This window comes from Gorilla gorilla, chromosome 7 (genome assembly GCF_029281585.2).
Source record: "Gorilla gorilla gorilla isolate KB3781 chromosome 7, NHGRI_mGorGor1-v2.1_pri, whole genome shotgun sequence".
Classification (NCBI taxonomy): domain Eukaryota; kingdom Metazoa; phylum Chordata; class Mammalia; order Primates; family Hominidae; genus Gorilla; species Gorilla gorilla.
This window is the reverse complement of record NC_073231.2, coordinates 122,750,826-122,763,896: the sequence shown is the minus strand read 5'-3', so window position 1 is coordinate 122,763,896 and position 13,071 is coordinate 122,750,826.

Genomic DNA, 13,071 nt, shown 5'->3' with positions numbered 1-13,071 from the left:
CATGATGTTTTTGTTACTATAAATTTATAGTAAGCTTTGAAATCAGGTAGTGTGATACCTTCAGTTTTGTTATTTTTGCTCAGTATTACCTTGGCTATTGAGGGTCTTTTGTGGTTCCAGATACATTATAGAATTTTTTTTTCTGTCTCTGTGAAGAATGTCATTGGTATTTTGATATGGATTGCATTGAATCTGTGCATTGCTTTGGGTATTATTGTCAATTTAACAATATTAATTATTATATTAATTTCATTTCTTTTCAGAGGTTTATAGTTTTCCTTGTATTGACCTTGCACTTCTTTGGTTAGATTGATTCCTAGGTATTTGATATTTTTGTAGCTATTGTAAATGCAATTACCTTCCTAATATCTTTTTCAGATTGTTTACTATTTGTATATATAAATGCTGCTGATTTTTATATGTTAATTTTGTATCCTGCAAATTTACTGAATTTTTTCTTTTTTTTTTTTTTTTTTGCCTAGTCATTCCAGTCAAGACTTCCAGTGTTATGTTGAAAAAAAGTGGTGAAAGTGGGCATCCTTGTGTTTGTTCCATTCCTTAGAGGAAAGGCCTTCAATGTTTCCCCATTCAGTACAATGTTAGCCATGGGTTTGTCATATATGGCCTTTATTATTTTAAGGTGTGTTCCTTTTATACCCACTCTGATGAGGATTTTCATCATAAAGAATGCTGAATTTTATCACATGCTTTTTTGGCATCTATTGAAATAACCATACGGTTTTTGTTCTTGATTCTGTGAATGTGATGTGTCACACTTATTAGTTTGCATATGTTGAGCCATCCTTGCATCCCTAGAATGAATCCCACTTGATCAAGATGAATGATCTTTTTGATTGTTGTTGAAATTGATTTGCTAGTATTTTGTTCAGGATTTTGTGCATTTATGTTCATCAGTGATATTGGCCTGTAACTTTATTTTTTTCTTCTTGTGTACTTGTCTGGTTTTGGTTTCAGCATAATGCTGGCCTCATAGAATGAGTCTGGAAGTGTTCCTTCCTCTTCAGTTTTTTTGAAGAGTTTGAGTAGAATTGGTGTTAGTTTATTATCTTTAAATGTTTGGCAGAATTCAGCAGTGAAGCCATCAGGTCTTGAAATTTTTATTGATGAGAGGTTTTTTATTATGCCTTTGATCTCATTACTCAATACTGGTTTGTTGAGGTTTTCTATTTCTTCGTAGTTCAATATTCATCAATTGTACATGTCCAGATATTTGTCCATTTCTTCTGGGTTTTCCAATTTGTTGGTTTATAGTTGTTCATAATACTGTCCACAGATTCTTTGTATTTCTGAAGTCTCATTTATTATGTCTCCTTTTTCATTACTGAATTTATTTATTTAGGTCTTCTTTTTTTCTCAGTCTAGCTAAAGGTTAGTCAATTTTCTTTTCAAAAAACTAAGTTCTTGTTTCATCTATCTTCTGTAAATTTTGTCTCAATTTTATTTATTTTGGCTCTGATCTTCATTATTTATTTCGGCTCTGATCTTCATTATTTATTTCCTTCTACTGATTTTGGGCTTGGTTTCTTCTTGCTTTTCCAGTTTCTTCAGGTGCACTGTTAGGTTGTGTATTTGAAGACTTCCTACTTTTTGATAAATGTATTTATCACCATAAACTTCTCCCTTAGGACTGTTTTTGATGTATCTCACAGATTTTGGTATGTTGTATTTCCATTTTTATTGGCTTTGAGAAATTTAAAAAATTTCCTTCTTAATTTCCTCATTGACCCATTGGTCTTTCAGGAGCATGTTGTTTAATTTTCATGTGTTTTTGTATTTTCTGAGGTCCCTCTTGCTGCTGATTTCTAGTTTTATTTCATTACGGTCAGAAAAAAACACTTGATACAATTTATATATTTTTTAATTTGTTAAGACTTGCTTTGTGTCCTAACATACGGTCTATCCTGGAGGATGTGCCATGTGCTGATGAGAAGAATGTGTATTCTGTAGCAGTTGGGTGAAATGTTCTATAAATTTCAGTCAGGCCTATTTGATCTGGTATATAGTTTAACCATGGTGCTTCTTTGTTGATTTTCTGTCTGGATGATCTGTCCATTACTGAGAGTGAGATGTTAAATATCCTATTATTATTATACAGCAGTGTATCTCTTCCTTTAGATCTATTAATATTTGCTTTATATACTTGGAAGCTCTGATGTTAGGTGCATAGATATTTATAATTTTTATATCCTCTTGCCAAATTGACTCCTTTATCATTATATAATAAACTTCTTTGTGATTTTTTATAACCTTAGCTTTTTACTCTAGTTTATCTAAGTGTGGCTACTTTTGCTTTTTATTGGTTCCCAGTTGCATGGAATATTTTTTCCACCCCTTCACTTTCAGCTTATGTGTGCCTTTATAGGTGAAGTGAGTTTCTTGAAGGCAGCATATAGTTGGGTCTTGTTTCTTTATCAATTCAGTCACTTTATGACTTTTAATTGGAGAATTGAGACCATTTATAGTCAGTGTTATTATTGATAAGTAAGGACTTACTACTGCCATTTTATTGCCTATTTTCTGGTTGTTTTGAGACTACTCTCTTCCTTTCTCAGTCTTTTTTTTTTCCATGTTTAAGTGATTTTCCCTGGTAGTATGTTTTAATTTCTTCGTTTTAATTTTTGGTGAATCTGTTATAGGTTTTTGCATGGTTACCATGAGGCTTACAAAAAAACCCATAGATATCACAAGTTATTTTAAACAGATGACATTTACCTTAGATCACACAATAAAGACCAGAAATAAAGGCAAAAAACACACATATGAAAAAATCTACACTTTAACTCTATCACCCTCATACTTTGAGTTTTAGTTGTCTCAATTTACATTTTTTACATTCCATATCTTTTAATAAGTTGCTGTAGCTATTATTGGTTTTGACAGATTTGTCTTTTGGGCTTTATTACTAGAGTTGTGAGTAGATTGCACACCACCATTATAGGAATAGAGTATTCTTTGTTTGTCTATGTACTTAATTCTACCAGTGGGTTTTACACCTTGAAAAGTTTTCTTTTTGTGCATTATTTTTTTTTCTATTTCAGACTGAAGATCTCCCTTCAGCATTTCTTGTAAGACAGATCTGCTGGTGATGAATTCTCTCAACTTTTGCTTGTCTGGGAAAGACTTTATCTCTCTTTCATAGTTGAAGAATAATTTGGCTGGACACAATATTCTTGGATGGCAGATTTTCTTTTCTTTGAACACTTTGAAAGTGTCATTCAATTCCCTCCTGGATACATCTATGCCTTTGTATTGAAGGATTAATTATTTTTTCAAATTTCCTCTGACAGGCTTGTTTTGTTTTTTTAGTGGGTATATTTGCCTAGCAAATCTTTACCACTATGTTGCAGCCTTCTTTTTGGCCCTAGGTGTGTCTTAAGTCCAGGTTCACCTTGGCTTTGGTAAATGATCAGAGTGATGTCTGTTTTGAATGGGTGAGGTCCTAAAGGGACCTGGCACTGTTAGAAGGCTAGCTAGGAGTTTACACCCAAGGAAACTATGAAACGTACCTTCTATGGTGTGATGCTCCTGAACAACCATTCTGATTTGATGTCTTCTTTTGCCAAGTTGCAGAGCAGAGTTTCCAGGGCTGGGGGTGGTAGTTCCACTTCCCTCCTTTGTCTTCGCCTGTCCTCTGTGAAGTCTCTCCCTTCAGGCAGCCACAATGCTTTCCTTGGGTTAAGACAATAACAGGTCTCCTCCCAAGATATCCAAGATGGTAGAAAAGCTGGTTGGCCATCTCAATCTCACTCCTTCCCTTGTAGAAACCATGAGTTGGAGAAGATTTTCCGGGTGCTAGTTGCCAGGCAGAATGGGGGGATGGGGTGTCATGGATGTGAAAGTCTGGTTCTCCCACCATCTGCTCAAAGTACTCTCATTTCTCTGTGTCCCCAGGATCTGTCTCATCCTCATATTTGATTCTGGGTTGTTGCTGTATATTTGTTTTTGGTTTTCTGGCAAGGAGGTGGGGTAGTAAGACCAGCTTGCTTCTATGCCACCATTTAAACTGAAAGTCTAAGATCACTTTGTCTCAGACAAATACTAATCTTCTTAAAATGGTGTATAATGTGTGAGAATGGAGTATTTTGTCAAAGGAAAAAAATGTAAATCTCTATCCCCTACAGAAATGAGTTTATTTTCTCACTTTTAGCCTTCCATTGAAAAAAAAGCAGTGTGTCAAAGCTAGCCTACTTATTATTCCGCACCCTTAAAACATATTTCAGTGATGAATCTGACAAGCTATACTCAGATTTTTTTCAGCTATTATAACTGTGCTATTATAAAAATGAAGCCTGTAAGAATCTTTCAAAAGGTAGAAGTCAATCATGTAACTCATTAATTCTACATGAAAAAGTCACATCAAAGACAGACTTTTTTTTATTATTAAAAAAAGTCTTATAAAAAAAGGAAAAAAGGCCAGGCGTGGTGACTCATGCCTGTAATCCCAGCACTTCGGGAGGCTAAAGCAGGTGGATTGCTTGAGCTCAAGAGTTCAAGACCAGCCTGGGTAATTTGGCAAAACCCTGTCTCTATACAAAAAAATACAAAAAATACTAGCTGGGTGTGGTAACATGTGCCTGTAGTCCCAGCTATTTGGGAGGCTGAGGTGGGAGGGAGGTGAAGGTTGTAGTGAGCTATGATTATGCCACTGCACTCCAACCTGAGCAACAGAGTGAGACCCTGTCTCCAAAAGAGGAAAAAGAAAAACCAAACCAGATAATGACATTGTTAATAGCACGGATTATTATTTAAAATAACAGTAGCTTCAAGTATAGTGATATTGGTAGCTCTGTCCTTTCATTTAAAGGAGCATATATTCGTTTAAATTATATCAAAATCTTTGAATATTTTAGTTTAAAATACTTATACACTGTCTATATAGAAAACCAAGCAATAGTTACTTAGGAAATTTCTACTTTGAAATAAATGTGAATTTCTGACAGCAGGCTCATTCCCTCACTCACTCCACTCCTTCCATGCTGGCCTCTTTGCTTTTGCTTGCCTTCCAGGGAATCTCCTGTCTCAGAGCCTTTGCATTTTCTCCTCCCTTTCCTGGACACTTCTCCCCTAAAGACTCACATGGTTCATCCTCTCACCTTCTTCAGATATTCACATAAATATCACCTTCTGAAGGAGGTCTTCTTTGACTCTGCTATGGTTTGGATACTTGACCTCTCTAAACCTCATGTTGAAATATAATCCCCAATGTTCAGGGTGGGGCCTAGTGGGAGGTGTTTGAGTCATGGAGGTGGATCCATCATGAATGGCTTGGTGCCATCCTTGAGGTAATGAGTGAGTTCTAGGTAATGAGTGAGTTCTCGCTCTATTAGTTCCTATAACAGCTGGTTGTTAAAAAGAGCCTGACACCTCCTTCTTTCTCTCTCACTTTTTTTCTCACCATGTGATCTCTGTACATGCCAGCTCCACTTCTCCTTCTGCCACAAGTGGAAGTAGTCTGAAACTCTCACCAAAAGTAAATGCTGACATCATGCTTCTTGTACAACCTGCAGAACCATGAGCCAAATAAACCTCTTTTTTAAATATATAAATTATCAAGCCTCGGGTATTCCTTCATAGCAACAAAAACAGACTAAGGCCGATGCCGTCAATTTTCTGTAATCCCATTTCCTACACTACTTTTCTTCATTGCATTTATCCCTTTCTAATGTATTACGTTTATCTCTTTCTAATATATTACATATTTTACTTCTTTATTACAATTCAATAAATATGTATTGCATTAATCAGTAAATAAAAGGAAGGAAAGTAGGGATGCCAGTGACATACATTTTGCTTGAGTGGATTTGTATGCACCATGTGACTCTGAGTCTATAATGCTGGTGGCAGCTTCTTACTCCAGTTCATAGCTAAGGTGGTCTGACGCTGGAATCAAGAGTTTGGGATAGTGTCTTCCTGACTCCCCAGCTTTCTGAAGGTTGCAGAGGTAGCCCTTTCTTTGGTGAGCTGCTTCTTGGTTGACATTCTGGAAGTCAATCCCAGAGACATAGCCTAAAACCAGCTCTTCCCCATGATTAACCTCTTTCTTTTCTGATTATCCTAATGTTTCCTGTCACCTACAACTGAGCCCCAACTAATAAAGTATTATATCCCCATTTCACAACAAGAAAACAAAGTATCAGGAAAATAAAATGACAACAATAAGTCAAGCCCAAGTTTATATGATCCCACAAACAAAATGAACTGTAAGATATTACTAAAGATATGGATGAATAGCCAGACAGAGTACATTCATAGGGCAATGTATGTGGAAAGGGAAGTGAAATTTCCATGCCCCCTGTGGGCGTATCACCCTCCAGACACCTCCACATGTTCAGCAATCCAGAAGCCTTTCTGAACACTATTCTTTTGGGTTTTTATGGAGGCTTCATTACATAGGCATGATTGATTACATTATTAGCCATTGGTGATCTACTTAACCTTCCGCCTTTCTCTGCTGCTTGCAGGGATTGGGGAGTAGGGTTGGGGAGGCTGAAACTCCCAACTCTCTAATCATGCCTTGGTCTTTCCAGTGACCCCCATAAACTACCTAGGTGCTCTTAGCCACTGTTATCTCAGTAACATACAAAGAAAAAAAACTCTTATCACTCAGGAGATTCCAAGGATTTTAGGAGCTGTACGCCAGGAAATGGAATGAAGATCAAATATGTATTTCACAACATCACAGAACAATCCTAGCTCCCTCTGCCAATGGCTCAGAATATTTAAAACCTACTCAGTCCAAGACATTCCTCTTCTAATCCTAAGAAACATAGATTTATGGAACTAATGATAAATGTGTTCTTTCCAGTCCAGCTCTGTTTCTGGAATTCTTTGCATTTCCTACCAATGCCTGTTAAGAGTGTTCCCAAAAACAATAAAATCTTGCCGCTCAATAGTTGAGTGTTTGACATAATGTATAATGTATGATATTTTAGGAATTTTCAAGAAACATTGCAGTGGAAAACTCAAATTCAGTCACAAAAGTGACTCTTCGCTTATAAAACAGTCATTGTGGGTTTACAATCTGTATTAGAATCAAATCTTCTTTCATCTGCAACTGCCTTGTTTTCCTTTTCTGGTTAGTCAGTTGATGACGTGTGATTTGGGACAATCAGGGGCTGAGAATCTGGCCGTTACTTCTAGTCTTTTGCACAATCTAAGGCAACTAAACCTCTTTCCATGTTTAGTTATTTTTTGTGTATTTGTGGAGTTTGCTTTTGAAATGGAAATTTTTTTGAGAAAACTATCTCAGAAAAAACATGGACAGGGAAAATTCTATCCGTTATTTACATAACATCAAACAGACAAGCCAAGGACAGGCTGCTTCTCTGAAGAACTAAATCTGGAAACAGGAGATTTCACAATGTAGAAAGCAAATGAAGTTGGAGAGAGCAGAGGATGAATAGGCCCAATATGTTTTCTTTCAGAAATATTTGAAAGTTAGCAATGCAAAGTTATTAAACAATACGTGGGTTAATTTTTTTATACTTTTATCACACTGTTTCATTGTGAGTGCAATCTCAGCTCACTATAGCCTCTGCCTCCCAGGCTCAAGCAATCCTTCCACCTCAGCCTCCTGAGTAGCTGGGACCACAGGCATGCACCACCACAACCGGCTATTTGTTTGTTCGTTTTGTATTTTTGGTGGAGATGGGGTTTTGCCACATTGCCCAGGCTGGTCTCGAACTCCTGAGCTTAAGTCATCCACCAGCCTCAGCCTTTCAAAGTGCTGGGATTACAGGCATGAGCCACTGCACTTGACCCTGTGTTTTTTCTATTTATTTAAATAGTTATTTCATAAGTTTTTAAAAAGTGGTCCAAAAAAGTACAGAAGGAATGAATAGTCCCTTCAAAGTTATAAATTAGATAATGAGAAATTGTATAAAAGTTAATAAAAGAGAGATTCTCTCTTTGCAATTGCAACATTAAATTTTCCACTGCTCAAATGGAAATCAGATCCTAACAACAAAGAGAATGCCCTTTAAGAACTGCAGTTTCCTATTATTTAATCATTTATTAGATTTAGCAGAGAGGGAGACTAGAGAAAGACAATAAAATCTTTGTTACCTATATATTATGTTTTTAAGGATTTTATATTAGAGAATTATGGCACCAGAAAAAAATCTGTTACATAAAATGTGTCATCCTCAATATATTATGTAGTAAGTATAAATAAGTAGGATAACTCCCAGAATGCACCAGGAAGATTCAGAGCAGAAGAATTGCTATGAGTGTGCAGGGGTTGGGGAATGACCCTCTGTGTAATCAGGCATGTATAAGGTGAAAAAGAAATTTCTAGGACGAAGTCTTATGTTTGGATCTGTAAGATTTGCTAATGGGCCAAAATTGTACATGCTTTGACTAATTATTAAATTCCACAGCCAGACACACTGCCACACACACACACACACACACGCACACACACACACACATGATTGTTCAATTAATATCTGTCAAACAGCTTGATACTCATAAATGCAGATGCACATATTAACTCCTTTCTTCCTTCTTCTTGTCTAAATGGTGAAAGAATGAGAAACACCAAGTTCTGTCCATGAAGCAACAAGACAGTAGTCTAAGGATACTGGAGCAGAAAGATGCAAAAGAGGTGGGTCTTTGAAGAAATCAAGGAACTGCTTCCTCTGGATCGTTTGTTATATGAGATTATTAACTGTTTTTAGTCCACGCAGTGGCTCACACCTGTAATCCCAGCACTTTGGGAGGCCAAGGCAGCAGATCATCTGAGGTCATGAGTTCAAGATAAGCCTGGCCAATATGGCAAAACCATGTCTCTACTAAAAATACGAAAATTAGCCAGGTGTGGTGGTGTGCACCTATAGTCCCAGCTACTGGGAAGGCTGAGGCAGGAGAATCACCTGAACCCATAAGTTGGAGGCTGCAGTGAGCCAAGATCATGCCACTGCACTCTAGCCTGGGCAACAGAGTGAGACTCCATCTCAAAAGAAAAAAAAAGTTTTTATTCTTTATTTCTGAAATCTCTGTTATTCAGGTCATTTATTACATACAGCAAAAAGCATTCCTAACAGATGTATTTCTTTTTCTCTTCTTTTCTTTTTTTAGTAATAGCAGTGAATGCAGCACCTAACTTACGTACTTCTGTTGATGTACTTCTAAAAGGAGGAATTTTTATTTTTTCAAGATCCTCAAAAATATACCCACTCTGATTTGATGGCTCCTTCACCACAGCAGCCCAAAACAAAACAAGCAAATAAAGTCACTTGCTTGCTTATATCTGCAATTCGTCATTTCATAGAACAATTTACCTAGAACATGTGATATCAATTCTCACTTGATAGTATAGGACCTATATTTGACCTTGTCTTTGGGATCTGCTTTAAGAGAATTTTCTGCTTTGGAGATTTTTTGGCTCATAGATTCAGATTATCCTCAACATATCTGTTTTTTATTTTAATTAGATCATTGAAATTAAAATAATTTTAATTGTTTAATTTAAACCAGGTTTTCTGGTTTAGCCATTATTAAGCTTTTGTCTTCTAAGTAATCACACTGCTACCCTGTGTTGTGTAAATAACCACTTCTGAAACTTTCCTCATAAACCATCTTTTTTCTGGATTATTCCCTCAAAGAATCACAAATCACTATCTGTGCCACTTATCAATTTATAGCATCCCAGTTCCAGATTCACCTTTGTCTTGCTTTGTGATACAGGAGCTGGACTACGTAAAGGTTTCTCTTTTGTCAGAGGGTGCAATGTTAGGCTTTGTCAACAGAGGGCAGAAGAAGGACATTGCAGGAGGAAGGGACTTTTCCTGATTTTTGTGTGCCTTTTTGCTCCCATAGCACTTGACAGTAAGCAGTGTGTGGAACACCCAGTGGCATTCATGCTCCAGCAAGTTTTGCCAGCACCCCTGTAAAGTATTGTTAGCTCCTTAGAGGGTGGCTTTCCAGTGAGTTTCACCAGCATTCCAGAGGCCTGATTCCCAGTTAGTTCCCTGGTAACCCCAACAGGCAGTTTCCAGCCACCCCTGACCTTTGGGACCTCAGCAAATTTATCTGCCATGAACTGGGCCACACCATCTCCATATAGGAGTTTAGATCTCAATGTTGGCCTCCTTGGAAGTCTTTTCCCTCAATGGGTACTTGGCCTCAGCTACAGAGGTAATAGTTACTTCCAATATCTGCTACTATTGTATTCTGTAGCGTTCTCCTTATTGCTTCTTAGTTAATCCTATTATTAATTAATTCTTAGTTCATTATAATAATTCTTTATATTTGAAATATTCCATTCAAGTTACTGAGTAGTTTCTATCTCCTGACTGTACCCTGATTGACACAACATTTCTAGGAGGTTCATAGGAATTCTGCATGGCGTTTCTTTTTTGTCACAAATGTCAGGAGCTTACTGCATTCTAAACTAAATTAACTTATGTGGTGGAATGTCAGGCATGTAAGGCCAAATAATCTAGCACATTAATTAATCATCATATATTATTTTGCAAAGATCCAAAAATCAGAAAAGTCTCAAAGAAATTGAACTTCTATTAGGGTAGACTTCCTTAAACCAATTAACATGTATTTTAATTGTGTCTCCAAGACATGATTTTGAAGATCAGCCTGAGAATTAAATTGTACATCTAAATGCTTTAATGTTTGGGGAAGTGTTTGGATACCAGAAGTAGACTCCACTGTTGCTTACAGCTCAAGAGTTTGAAATATTTTTTACTTCTACTAACAGTGAGCATATAGACAAACTACTCTTTTAACCTATATACTTTCAACCCACACAATTGAATATCAGAATATTTAAATTTTTTAAGTTTGTGCTATTCTTTCTCAAGAATGACTAATAGTGGAGAAAATATTTGCAAATAATATATTTGATAAGAAATCTGATAGGGGTCTAACATTTTAAACATATTAAAAACTCATACATCTCAATAATAAAATGACAAACAACCCAATTAAAAATGGGCAAAGGACTTGCATAGACATATTTCTATAGAAGACATACAAATGGCCAATAAGCACATGAAAAGATGCTCAACATTATTTAGTCATTTGGAAAATGCACACTAAAACCGCAATGAGATACCATTTTACATCCACTGAGATGGAGATATATATATATATATATTTTTTTTTTTTTGAGATGGAGTCTCACTCTGTCATCCAGGCTGGAGTGCAGTGGCTCAATCTCAGCTGGCTGCAACCTCCGCCTCCCGGGTTCAAGTGATTCTCCTGCCTCAGCCTCCCAAATAGCTGGGACTACAGGCTGCGTCACCATGCCCGGCTAATTTTTGTATTTTTAGTAGAGACAGGGTTTCACCATGTGGGCCAGGCTGGTCTCAAACTCCAGACCTCAGGTGATCTACCCACCTCGGCCTCCCAAAGTGCTGGGATTACAGGCGTGAGCCACCGCACCTGGCCTGAGATGGATTTAATTTTAAAGAACACAAAGTAATAAAAGTTGGTGAGCATGTGAAAAACTGGAGCCCTGATACATTATTAATGGAATGTAAAATGGTTCAGCGCTGTAGAAAAGAGTTTGGCTGTTCTGCAATAAGTTAAACATAAAATTGGCTTATGATACAGCAATTTTACTCCCAGATATATACCAAAAAGAACTGAAAACAGATAGTCAAACAAAAATTTTTGTACACAAATGTTCCTAGCAACACTATTCATAGTAGACAAAAAGTAGAAACAATGCAAATGTCCATGAATTAATGAATGCATAAACAAAATGTGGTAGATCCATTTAGTGGAATATTATTCAGCCATAAAAAAAACAATGCTTCAGTGTGGATGAAACTAAAATGTTACATATTTTAGAGCAGCATGCTGCACATGCTGCAATGTGGATGAATCTAAAAAACATTACACTAAGTGTATTAGTCCACTCTTGCATTGCTATAAAGAAATACCCTGAAACTGGGTAATTAATAAAGAAAAGAAGATTAGCTCACGGTTCTGCAGGCTGTACAGGAAGCATGGCAGCATCTACTTGGCTACTTGGCTTCTGGGGAGGCCTTGGGAAACTTTCAGTCATGGCGGAAGGTGATGGGGAAGCAGGCACATCTTACGTGGCTGGAGCAGGAGGAAGAGAGCAAAGGGTGAGGTGCTACACATTTTTAAACAACCAGATATCATGAGAATTCACTCACTATCATGAGAACAACAAGGGGGAAATGCACCCTCACAATCCAATCACCCCCCAGCAGGCCTCTCCTCCAACACTGGGGATTACAATTTGACATGGGATTTGGGCAGGGACACTGATCCAAACCATATCACCAAGTGAAAGAATTCAGACACAGAAAACCACATATTGTATGATTCGATTTATATGAAATATACTCAGTAGATCAATCCATAGAAAAGTAGTCACCTGGGGCTACAGGGAGGAGGAAATGGGAAGGGACTGCTTAATGGGTAGAGGGTTCCCTTTTGGGGTAATGAACATGTGCTGGAACTAGATGCTGGTGACTGTAACACAAAGTTGTAAATGTATTAAGTGCCCCTGAATTGTACAATTTAAAACAGTTAAAATGGTGATCTTTATACTATGTGTTTTGTACTGTAATAAAAAAGATAGATTATGAGAGGGAAGGAATTAGAGAGGGAAAACATGGACATTTCTTTCAGAACTTTTGCTGTAAGGGGGAGTTGATAAATGGTGCAGTGGATATGGAGCAAAGGGAAAGGTTTTAAAATATTGAAGATAGGTGCATTTTATAATTATTAAGTAGATGCTGTAGAATGAATGAATAAATGAGGTACGGCTACCAAACAGGCATAGGGAGTGTCAGAGTTCACCTCAGGATGAATAGATGAAGACTGACATTGAATCTTTAGAGCCATAACAGATATCATGACCCACTTTTTCCACTGACACTCATGGCCTCACTATGCTAAAGAAATGAATTATGGCACTAGGAAAGCAATATAAAATATAGATGACCATAGAAAATAACCGATGCATTGCTTAGAAAAGCAATTAGATTTCACCCCGATTTGTCTTCCCCTAGTGAGATAGTGGATAAACTCACTCATGTGAGCTAATAGCTGGTT